This window comes from Ovis canadensis, chromosome 18 (assembly GCF_042477335.2).
Source record: "Ovis canadensis isolate MfBH-ARS-UI-01 breed Bighorn chromosome 18, ARS-UI_OviCan_v2, whole genome shotgun sequence".
Classification (NCBI taxonomy): domain Eukaryota; kingdom Metazoa; phylum Chordata; class Mammalia; order Artiodactyla; family Bovidae; genus Ovis; species Ovis canadensis.
Genome location: NC_091262.1, coordinates 67,996,728 through 68,007,775, shown reverse-complemented (window position 1 = coordinate 68,007,775; position 11,048 = coordinate 67,996,728).

The following is an 11,048-nucleotide window of genomic DNA, read 5'->3' as shown; positions in this document are numbered from 1 at the left end:
GTTGGAGTCTGGGAGTTTCAGCACAACTTCTTTCTAATTATTAATTTTTGTTGGAGTACAGTTGCTTCACAATATTGTGCTAGTGTCTGCTGTGCAGTGAAGTGAATCAACCATATGTATACATATATCCCTTCATTTTAAAATTTCCTTCCCATTTAAGTCACCATAGAGCACTGAGTAGGGTTCCTTGTGCTATATAATAGGTTCTCATTAGTTATCTATTTTATATACTGTAGTGTGTATATGTCAATCCCAATTTCCTAATTCATCCCAACCCTCTTGTTAACCATAAATTTGTTTTCTATATCTGCGACTCTATTTCTGCTTTGCAAATAAGTTCATCTGTGCCATTTTCCTGAATTCCACATATAAACATTATTTTGTCTTTTTCTTTCTGACTTAGCTCATTCTGTATGACAGTCTCTAGGTCCATCTATGTTTCTGTAAAGTGACATTACTTTGTTCCTTTGTATGACTTGAGTAATATTACATTGTAGATATGCACCACATTTTCTTTATCCATTCATCTATTGATGGACATTTTGGTTGCTTCCATGTCCTGGCTATTGTAGATAGTGCTTCAGTGAATATCAGGGTGCATGCACCCTTTTGAATTATGATTTTTTCCAAATACATGCCCAAGGGTGGGATTGCTGAGTCATATGGTAGCTCTGTTTTTAGTTTTTGTTTTAAGGAAACTCCATACTTTTCTTCTTAGTGGCTGCAATTTACATTCCCACTAACAGTGTAGGAGGATTCCCTTTTCTCCACACCCTCTCCAGCATTTACTATTTAGATTTTTTGATGATAGCCATTCTGACCAGTATGAGGTGATACATTATAGTTTTGGTTTATATTTCTGTAGTAAGTAGTGATGTTGAGCATCTTTTCCTATGTTTGTTGAGTATCTGTATGTTGTCTTTGGAGAGATGTCTATTAAGGTCTTTCTTATGCCCATTTTTTGATTGGGTTGTTTGATTCTTTGATATTGAGTTGCATGAGCTGTTTGTGTATTTTGGAGACTAATCCCTTGACAGTTGCTTTATTTGAAAATATTTTTTCCCATTCTAAGGATTGCCTTTTCATCTTGACTGTCGTCTCCTTTGCTAAGCAAAAGCTTTAAATTTAATTAGGTCCTGTTTATTTTTGTTTTTATTTTCATTACTCTAGGAGGTGAGTCAAAAAGATCTTGCTGCATCTTAGGTCAAAGAGTGTTTTCACTGTCTTCCTACAAGAGTTTTATAGAATCCAGCTTTACACTTAGGTCTTTAATTCATTTTGAGCTTATTTTCGAGTATGGTGTTAGGGAGTGTTCTAATTGCATTTTTCTTTTACATGCAGCTGTCTAGTTTTCCTAGCACCACTTTTTGGAAGGATTATCTTTTCTCCATTGGATATTCTTACCTCCTTTGTCATAGATTAGGTGACCATGGATGTATGGGTTTATCTCTGGGCTCTCTATCTATGGAACAACCATTGATCTATATTTCTGCTTTTGTAACAGTACCATACTGTCTTCATCACTCTAGGTTTGTAGTATAATCTGAAGTTTGTATAATCTGTAGTATAATTCCTCCAGCTCCATTTTTCTTTCTTAAGATTGCTTTGGCTATTCAGGGTCTTTTGTGTTTCCATACAAATTGTAAATTTTGTAGTTCTAATTCTGTGAGAAATATCATTGGTAATTTGATAGGGATTGCATTGAATCTGTAGATTGCTTTGGGTAATATAGTCATTTTCACAATATTGATTCTTTCAATGCAAGAACATGGTATATCTCTCCCACTACTTGTGTTGTCTTTGATTTCTTTCATCAGAATCTTATAGTTTTCTGAGTACAGGTCTCTGCCTCCTTAGGTAGATTTATTCCTAAGTGTTTTCTTTTTGTTGTAATGATAAATGGAATTGTTTCCTGAATTTCTCTCTGATTTTTCACTGTTAGTATATAGGAATACAAGAGATTTCTGTGTATTAATTTTTTATCCTGTAGCTTTCCCAAATTTATTGTTTAGTTCTAGGAGTTTTCTTGTGGCATCTTTAGGATTTTCTACTTATAATATCATGTCATCTGTAAACAGTGATACTAACATAAATTTTGGAACAAACAATTTAAGAACTGTTGCATTGAAGATGGTAAGAAGAACAAATTTATTTTACCCATGTTGCTTCATGCCCAAGGTGGGACAGCTTAGTGTCCAGGATATTCCCTTGTCCTGAGGTTTCTTCCATGGGGGAAGGAGAGAATTTTGAAATTAACAAGAGAAAAAAAAGCTTGTCACATGTTAAAGAATCCCAATAAGGTATCAGAGGGTTTCACAGCAGAAATCTTGTAGACTGGCAAAGAATGTGATGATATATTCAAAGTACTGAAATAAAAAAAGCTACCAACAAAGAATACTTTACCCTGCAAAGCTATCCTTCAAAATGAAAGAGATACAGACTTGCCAAGTCCAAAAAAGCTTTCAGAGTTCATCAACACTACCACTTGACATGGTACTTTACAAGAAATGCTAAAAGGAATTCAAGCTGAAATGAAAGGACATTAATTAGTAACATGAAAACACGAAAACACAGAACTCACTAGTAAGAAAAGTATATAGTCAAATTCAGAATATGTTCTATGTGTGTTATTTGCTCAGTTGTGTATGACTTTTTGTGACCCCATGGTCTGTCCATGGAATTCTCTAGGCAAGAATACTGGAGTAGGTTGCCATTCCCTTCTCCAGGGGATCTTCCTGACCTAGGGATAAAACCCAGGTCTCCTGCATTGCAGGCAGATTCTTTGCTGTCTGAGCTACAGGGTAAGCTCTAGCACACCAATACTCTATAATCAGAATACACTAATACTCTACAAATCACTTAGCTCTAAAATAAACGTTAAAAGAGAAAAGAATTAAAAATAACTATTGCTCTCGATTTTTTGACGAATACACAACAGAAAAAAATGAAAATCATGATATCAAAAAATAAAATATGTTGGGGGAAGCAAAAAGTGGATTTTAAAAATATGACTGAAGTTGTTTTAGAAATAAATGGCTTCCAAATTGAAAAGGAAGAAGTAAAACTTTATTTTCAGATGACATATATGCCCTCCCTCTTGGACCTCTCTCCAACCCTCCTACTCCATTCCAACCATTTAGATTATCATAGAACACTAAGCTGAGCTTCCTGTGCCATACAGAAGCTTCCCACTAGCTATTTTCCACATGGTGGTGTATTTATGTCAGACCTAATCTCCCAATTCAGCCCACCATCCCACCCGTTATGTCTACACATCCTTTCTCTACATCTGTGTCTCTATTCCTGCCCTGGAACTAGATACATCTGTACCATTTTTCTAGATTCCACACATATGTATATTAATACATGTTTTTATGTATATTAATGTATAAATACATTATAAATATATAAATACATGTATACATACATGTATTATATGCGTGTATTTTATGCACATTAATACAATAGTTGTTTTTCTCTTTCTGATAGATTCTGTACGACAGACTCTAGATTCATCCACATCTCTATAAATGACCCAATTTCGTTCCTTTTCATGGATGAGTCATATTCTGTTATATATATGCACCACATCTTCTTTATCCATTCTTCTGCTGATGGGCATTTAAGTTGTTTCCCATGTCCTAGCTATTGTAAATAGTGCTGCAGTTAACACTGGGGTACATTGTCTTTCTGAATTATGGTCCTTTCAGGGTACATGCCCAGTAGTGGCCAGCAATCCCACTTTTAGGTGTATATCTGAAGCAAACAAAACCGTTATGTTGAGATTTTTATGCTCCCATGTTCATTACAATATTATTCACTGTAGTGAAGATATGGAAACAACCTAAATGTCTGTCTACAAATGAAAGAATAGAGAAAATGAGATATATATATATATATATAATGTAATTATCATGTATATGTATACAATGAGTATTATTCACCCATAAAATATAAAACAGAGAAGAACATAGATGAATCTTGAGGATATTATGCTAAGTGAAGGAAGTCAGACAAAGACAAGTACTGCATAATCTCACTTACATGTGAAAATAAAAAGAAATCAAATTCACAGAAACAGGTGGAATGATGGTTGATATGGACTGGAGGGTGTGGAAAATGGGGTGATATTGGTCAAATGGTACAAATTTTCAGCTATAAGTTGAATAATTTCTTGGGATCTAACACAATATATTGACTATAGTTAGTAATATTGTATTAGAATACTGTATAGTAATACTGTATACTAGAAACAGTATATTTAAGGCATTCTCAGAACAAGAACAAAAATGATAACTGTTAAGTGATAGATGTGTTAATTAACTTCATTTGGTGATCATTTCACAATGTATCAGTTCAGTTCAGTTCAGTCTCTCAGTCGTGTCTGACTCTTTGTGACCCCATGAACTGCAGCACGCCAAGCCTCCCTGTCCATCACCAACTCCCACAAATCACCCAAACCCATGTCCATTGAGTTGGTGATGCCATCCAACCATCTCATCTTCTGTTGTCCCCTTCTCATCCTGCCCTCAATCTTTCCCAGCATCAGGGTCTTTTCCAATGAGTCAACTCTTCACATCAGGTGGCCAAAGTATTAGAGTTTCAGCCTCAGCATCAGTCCTTCCAATGAACACCCAGGACTGGTCTTCTTTAGGATGGACTGGTTGGATCTCCTTGCAGTCCAAGGGACTCTCAAGAGTCTTCTCCAACACCACAGTTCAAAAGCATCAATTCTTCAGTGCTCAGCTTTCTTTATAGTCCAATTCTCACATCCATACATGACCACTGGAAAAATCATAGCCTTGACTAGATGGACGTTTGTTAACAAAGTAGTGTCTCTGCTTTTGAATATGCTATCTAGGTTGGTCATAACTTTCCTTCCAAGGAGTAAGTGTCTTTTAATTTCATGGCTGCAATCACCATCTGTAGTGATTTTGGAGCCCAGTCAGCTACTGTTTCCACTGTTTCCCCATCTATTTGTCATGAAGTGATGCGATGGATGCCATGATCTTCATTTTCTGAATGTTGAGCTTTAAGCCAACTTTTTCATTCTCTTCTTTCACTTTCATCAAGAGGCTCTTTAGTTCTTCGCTTTCTGCCTTAATGGTGGTGTCATCTGCATATCTGAGGTTATTGATATTTCTCCCAGCAATCTTGATTCCACTTGTGCTTCTTCCAGCCCAGCATTTCTCATGATGTACTCTGCATATAAGTTAAATAAATAGGGTGACAATATACAGCCTTGATGTACTCCTTATCCTGTTTGGAACCAGTCTGTTGTTCCATGTCTAGTTCTAACTGTTGCTTCCTGACTTGCATACAGGTTTCTCAAGAGGCAGGTCAGATGGTCTGGTATCAAAACATTATGTTGCATACTTTAAATACATACCTCAATAAAGCTGGGGAAAAATTGGTAGAAGATAAGAAGACATCATGCTCTGACACAGTCTATGATAAAATTACATGATAATACTAACTGAGCTATACATGAACAATACCAAAAGGACAAGGCTCAGGGCAAAAAAAAAGTGGATATTTTTACCGAAGAGAAACATAGTATGGTATTAACACAATAGAGCTGCTGGGCTCTAGATTCAGAAAGAGAGCAATCGCAGTAGGGACTTGCCTTCTGTGGAGAATATGGCCCTATATGTTTTTTATGTGAGATGGAAGACTAAATTCAGGACCATAGCTTAAAACCAGAGACTATAGTAGAGCATTCTACACACAGAAAGTGGCTGAAAAGCCCATGTGGCCACAACTGCTGCTTAGAGTTATGGCTTGTAAGAAGCAAGGGGTTTAAGGAGAAAACAAAATTTCAGCCTTGTAGCCAGGACCTAATCAAGCCACTCACAGCTTCCTCAGTTCAGTTCAGTTCAGTTCAGTTCAGTTGCTCAGTTGTGTCCGACTCTTTGCGACCCCATGAATTGCAGCACTCCAGGCCTCCCTGCCCATCACCAATTCCCGGAGTTCACTCAGACTCGCGTCCATCGAGTCAGTGATGCCATCCAGCCATCTCATCCTCTGTCGTCCCCTTCTCCTCCTGCCCCCAAACCCTCCCAGCATCAGAGTCTTTTCCAATGAGTCAACTCTTCCCATCAGGTGGCCAAAGTACTGGAGCTTGAGCTTTAGCATCATTCCTTCCAAAGAAATCCCAGGGTTGATCTCCTTCAGAATGGACTAGTTGGATCTCCTTGCAGTCCAAGGGACTCTCAAGAGTCTTCTCCAACACCACAGTTCAAAAGCATCAATTCTTCGGTGCTCAGCCTTCTTCACAGTCTAACTCTCACATACATACATGACCACTGGAAAAACCATAGCCTTGGCTAGACGGACCTTAGTCGGCAAAGGAATGTCTCTGCTTTTGAATATACTATCTAGGTTGGTCATAACTTTTCTTCCAAGGAGTGAGCGTTTTTTAATTTGGCTGCAGTCACCATCTGCAGTGATTTGGGAGCCCCCCAAAATAAAGTCAGACACTGTTTCCACTGTTTCCCCATCTATTTCCCATGAAGTGATGGGACCGGATGCCATGATCTTCGTTTTCTGAATGTGGAGCTGTAAGCCAACTTTTTCACTCTCCTCTTTTACTTTCATCAAGAGGCTTTTGAGTTCCTCTTCACTTTCTGCCGTAAGGGTGGTGTCATCTGCATATCTGAGGTTATTGATATTTCTCCCGGCAATCTTGATTCCAGCTTATGTTTCTTACAGTCCAGTGTTTCTCATGATGTACTCTGCATAGATGTTAAATAAGCAGGGTGACAATATACAGCCTTGACATACTCCTTTTCCTATTTGGAACCAGTCTGTTGTTCCATGTCCAGTTCTAACTGTTGCTTCCTGACCTGCATACAGATTTCTCAAGAGGCAGGTCAGGTGGTCTGATATTCCCATCTCTTGAAGAATTTTCCACAGTTTATTGTGATCCACACAGTCAAAGGCTTTGGCATAGTCAATAAAGCAGAAATAGATGTTTTTCTGGAACTCTCTTGCATTTTCCATGATCCAGTGGATGTTGGCAATTTGATGTCTGGTTCCTCTGCCTTTTCTAAAACCAGCTTGAACATCAGGGAGTTCACGGTTCCCGTATTGCTGAAGCCTGGCTTGGAGAATTTTGAGCATTACTTTACTAGCATGTGAGATGAGTGCAATTGTGCAGTAGTTTGAGCATTCTTTGGCATTGCCTTTCTTTGGGATTGGAATGAAAACTGACCTTTTCCAGTCCTGTGGCCGCTTCCTAGGATGTATGAAATATTTTTGTATCACAATAGGTCATTGGAAAGCTGATGTGGGACAAAGGGAGGGTGGGGGAGGTTAGGAAACACTGGATGCCGAACTACATGACAAAGAGGAGTCAATTTTCATTAGATTTAAGAAGAAGACAATTGATTATCTTAAGCTTAGTAGTTTCATGAAATAGTGAATCCAAAAACCAGAATAAAATGGTAAGGTATTGAAGGTATAATGAGGGATTCAAACATAGAGAGTGTAGATATCTTTTTTCCAAGAAATATAGACTATGCTTCCTCTATGGAGAGTCAAGTGGGGGGGAACAGTGACGGACTTTATCCTACTCATTTACAAATGGGAAAGTCCAGTAAAGGAGGGATGGGTGGAAGTCCAGAGGGTGGGCTAAGGTGGTAGAGATGGATGACAGAGCAAGTCCCTGAGAAGAAGTCTGTGACTCTCTGGGCTAGAGAGCTTTGGCAGTGGAATCTCTTATTAAGAATAACGCAGAGTAACACAAGCATTTTCCCTCTCAATTCACAGGAGATCATCAAGATGTTGGTTAGGATACTGTGGGGACTAGAGTAAATGAAATGGATCTTTGGTATGTTGAAGGCTGAGGTCTGCAAGGAGTGAGAACTCTGATTAAACATGGGGCAGTGGGTGAAATGCAGAAGAACGAGGCTGGAGGCAGTAGAAGCAAAGGACGTAGCATTTAAATCCAGTCCACGTGGAATGGCTAAGGAAGGGCAGCAGGGTCCTGTGGCACGAAGAACTCCTACATATTCTGTGCATCCAGCAAACACGTGGGTTTCAAAGACAAATTTTGTTGCTGGTGAGGATAAAGGAAAGGATTCTCAAGGGACTAGATTTTCTGTGTGAACATGTAGATTTTGGAACTAGGAAGATTTGTGTATTTGTCAGGTTTATATTTGGGGGGCATTTTGGATATTAGTTAGATATTAATTATATATCTGTCTCCTTATGTTGTATTTTCCTGAATGCAGAGACTATATATTACCTACCACAGTTGGTAGTACTTACTGACTGAAGGAATGTCGTGAAGGGTGTTAGCAAGTACTTCCCAGACAATTAGGTTTGTCAAAACTTGAAACAATTAATATAAAAGAATGTAAAATTCTGCAAATTAATCTTACCACTTGGAATTAAGTCTTTGAAGATTTATTTAGTTTTTTGAACAAGAACTTATTCTTAAAGTATTTCTAAGATTATATCTTTAATGGGATATCACTGTTTCATTGTCATTATATAATGTTAGGATTTTTTTATACATTGCCAGTTTATTACTCTTAACTGTATGGTATGATGAGCTAGGTTATTTGGGAGTAACATGCAATCCTCCAAATTTCAGCATCTTAAAGAGAAAGAAAAGGAAAGTTTACCATTTTTTCCCTGCTGCCTGTCTGTTGTGGATTGGCTACAGCTCTGTTCCATGCCATCTTCACTCCAGGAGCCAGGCTAATAGAGCAGCTTTTCACTTGAAAATTGCCCATTGTTGTGGAAGCCGGAAATGATAGAATGGCAAAGCATGCTTTACCCTGAAAGCCTCTGCTTGAAGTGATCCATGTCCCTGCCCACACTGAGTTGGCTGAAGCAAGTCATATGCTACTCCTGACTTCAGTACCGTGAGGATGTTTAATTCCCGCTGGAGGAAAGGCAGTGCATTTTTGTGAATAGTTTCACAAACTACTACAGCATAAAAACTGTTACATTTTTCAAAAACATTCTTGGGAGGAATATTTTAAAGCATTTTAAAGCTGAGAGTCAGACATTTTACTCACAGAAAGTGATATCAAAACAGTGGTGGCAGAGAAACTCATACTCTGAGAAATATATTTGAACTTACCATAGAGCAGTTTCCCTCAAGTATAGGAACCAGTACAGGAACACTGTAATTCCCTACTGCTCATCGAGGTCTGCCTGTCTCAGTGACTCCCCTTTTGCCCTGGTGTCAGAGTTAACCTCGCAGGTCCCCTCCCTGTGGACTTCAGGGCAGCCGTGCCAGTATATCTCTGCCAGTGAGGCCGCTGGGTCTTGTTGGTCTCTGTCCTTTTGTCCTGACTCAGCTCTTACCATGAGCAATGAGGATAAATAACACTGGTTTAACGTAAAATAGTCTATTTGTCATGCAGTGTTTACTTTCTTTAAGGGACTTCTTTTTACAAATGGTTAACAACTTCCCCCGCCCCAACTTTTTTCCCTTAAATATGCATTTTAGGTAAGGACAGTGAAAGAGTAGCTGACAGGTTACTGTTTAGCTGTGTTTCTTTCAGGACTTGGTGAGTTGTTTAGTTTTCATGTGATATGAGATAGGTTTCTCTACTAGCTCTGAGCTATTTATACGACCTGCTTCCCTATGTAGTACACATAATTTATATTTATAACTTTCAAATGATTTTTAGTGTTGGTACATTTACTTTCTTAACAAAACCTCATGGCAGTAGTGTTAAAATTAGTTTATCTTCTTAGAGGAGGTGCAAGTGTGGTTGCAAATACAGTTTTTCCTCAGCTTCGCCTCTTGTTATCTCTCCTTTGCAGTGAATCAGTTATCACCTTCTAGAACATCCACTGTTATGGTCCACATAAATTATTTCTCTCTCTTAGCAGCAGTGGATACTTTGGGCTCTTCCTGTGGCAAAATCTGTCCTCTAAAAAGATCTTTTTCTAAACCCTCAGAATCTTGTTCTAAATATTTGCTGGTTGGTTAAACAAATCTAGTAAATATAATAGTGGATTAACGCATTTTCCCTCTAATATAATGCATTTGCCTTTGAAGTTTTCTCTAAGACCATGACTTAAGCATCGTCAGTGCAAGAGTGAAACGTTTGTGTGGCATCAACTTCTGTGTGTGGATATGGTCATGACCTTATTGTTTATTCTAATTTAATTCTCAGAACAACCATGTGGGGTAGATAAAGTTATTATCTCCATTTTACAGTTGAGAAATATTATGACCACATTTTTTTTCTGATACTGATAGAATCCAATCCTTCTATCCATTCGTTCTTCATTTATTGATTGCCAAATATGTGTTTGGTAGAAAGATAACAAAGAAATCAATAGTTTTTGCCAACCAGAGGATCATAACCAAATGTGGGAAGAGATACGAAGAAATTAAGCAACTAGATAGACTCAGTAACGTTGGTGTGAATAAAGTGCCATGGGAACACTGATATCTGGAGAGGTCTTGGAAAGCAAACTTTGGGAGACAGTGAAGGACAGGGAAGCTGGGCATATTGCTTTGCAGTCCATGGAGCTGCAAAGAGTCAGACAGGACTTGGTGACTAAACAACAACTTGGAAGACTTTGTAAGGTAAGGTTGTTGAGTGGAGTTTTGAGGGGTGGGTAAGAGTTGTTCAAGTAAAAAGAGAGGGCAGAGAGATAGTCTGAGAAGGGGTGATACTGTGTCAGAGTGTGGAGGAGAGAAAGAAAGAAAGAGGATTTCTCAGGAAATTGCTTACAATCTGGCTTGGGGGGGCCCAGTATGTGTGTGGAATTGGAGCTGTGAAATGAGATTAGAAAGCAGAAACCAGATGGAAATGGAAAGCAACTAAAGGATTTTGAACGTGGTAGAGATTTGTGCTTTAGGAAGGTCACCTTTGCAATTGTATAAAATTTGCATGCCAGAGAAAAATTGACCTCAGATTAAGGAGATAAAAACAAAACAAAACAAAACAAAAAAACATGAAATCCTAAACACACCAAACATAAACAGTAGTCAATTATCAATTAAATTTATTTAACTTTTGGTCAATAACTAATATTTATCTGAAATTTACTCTGAACAAGAATAATTACTT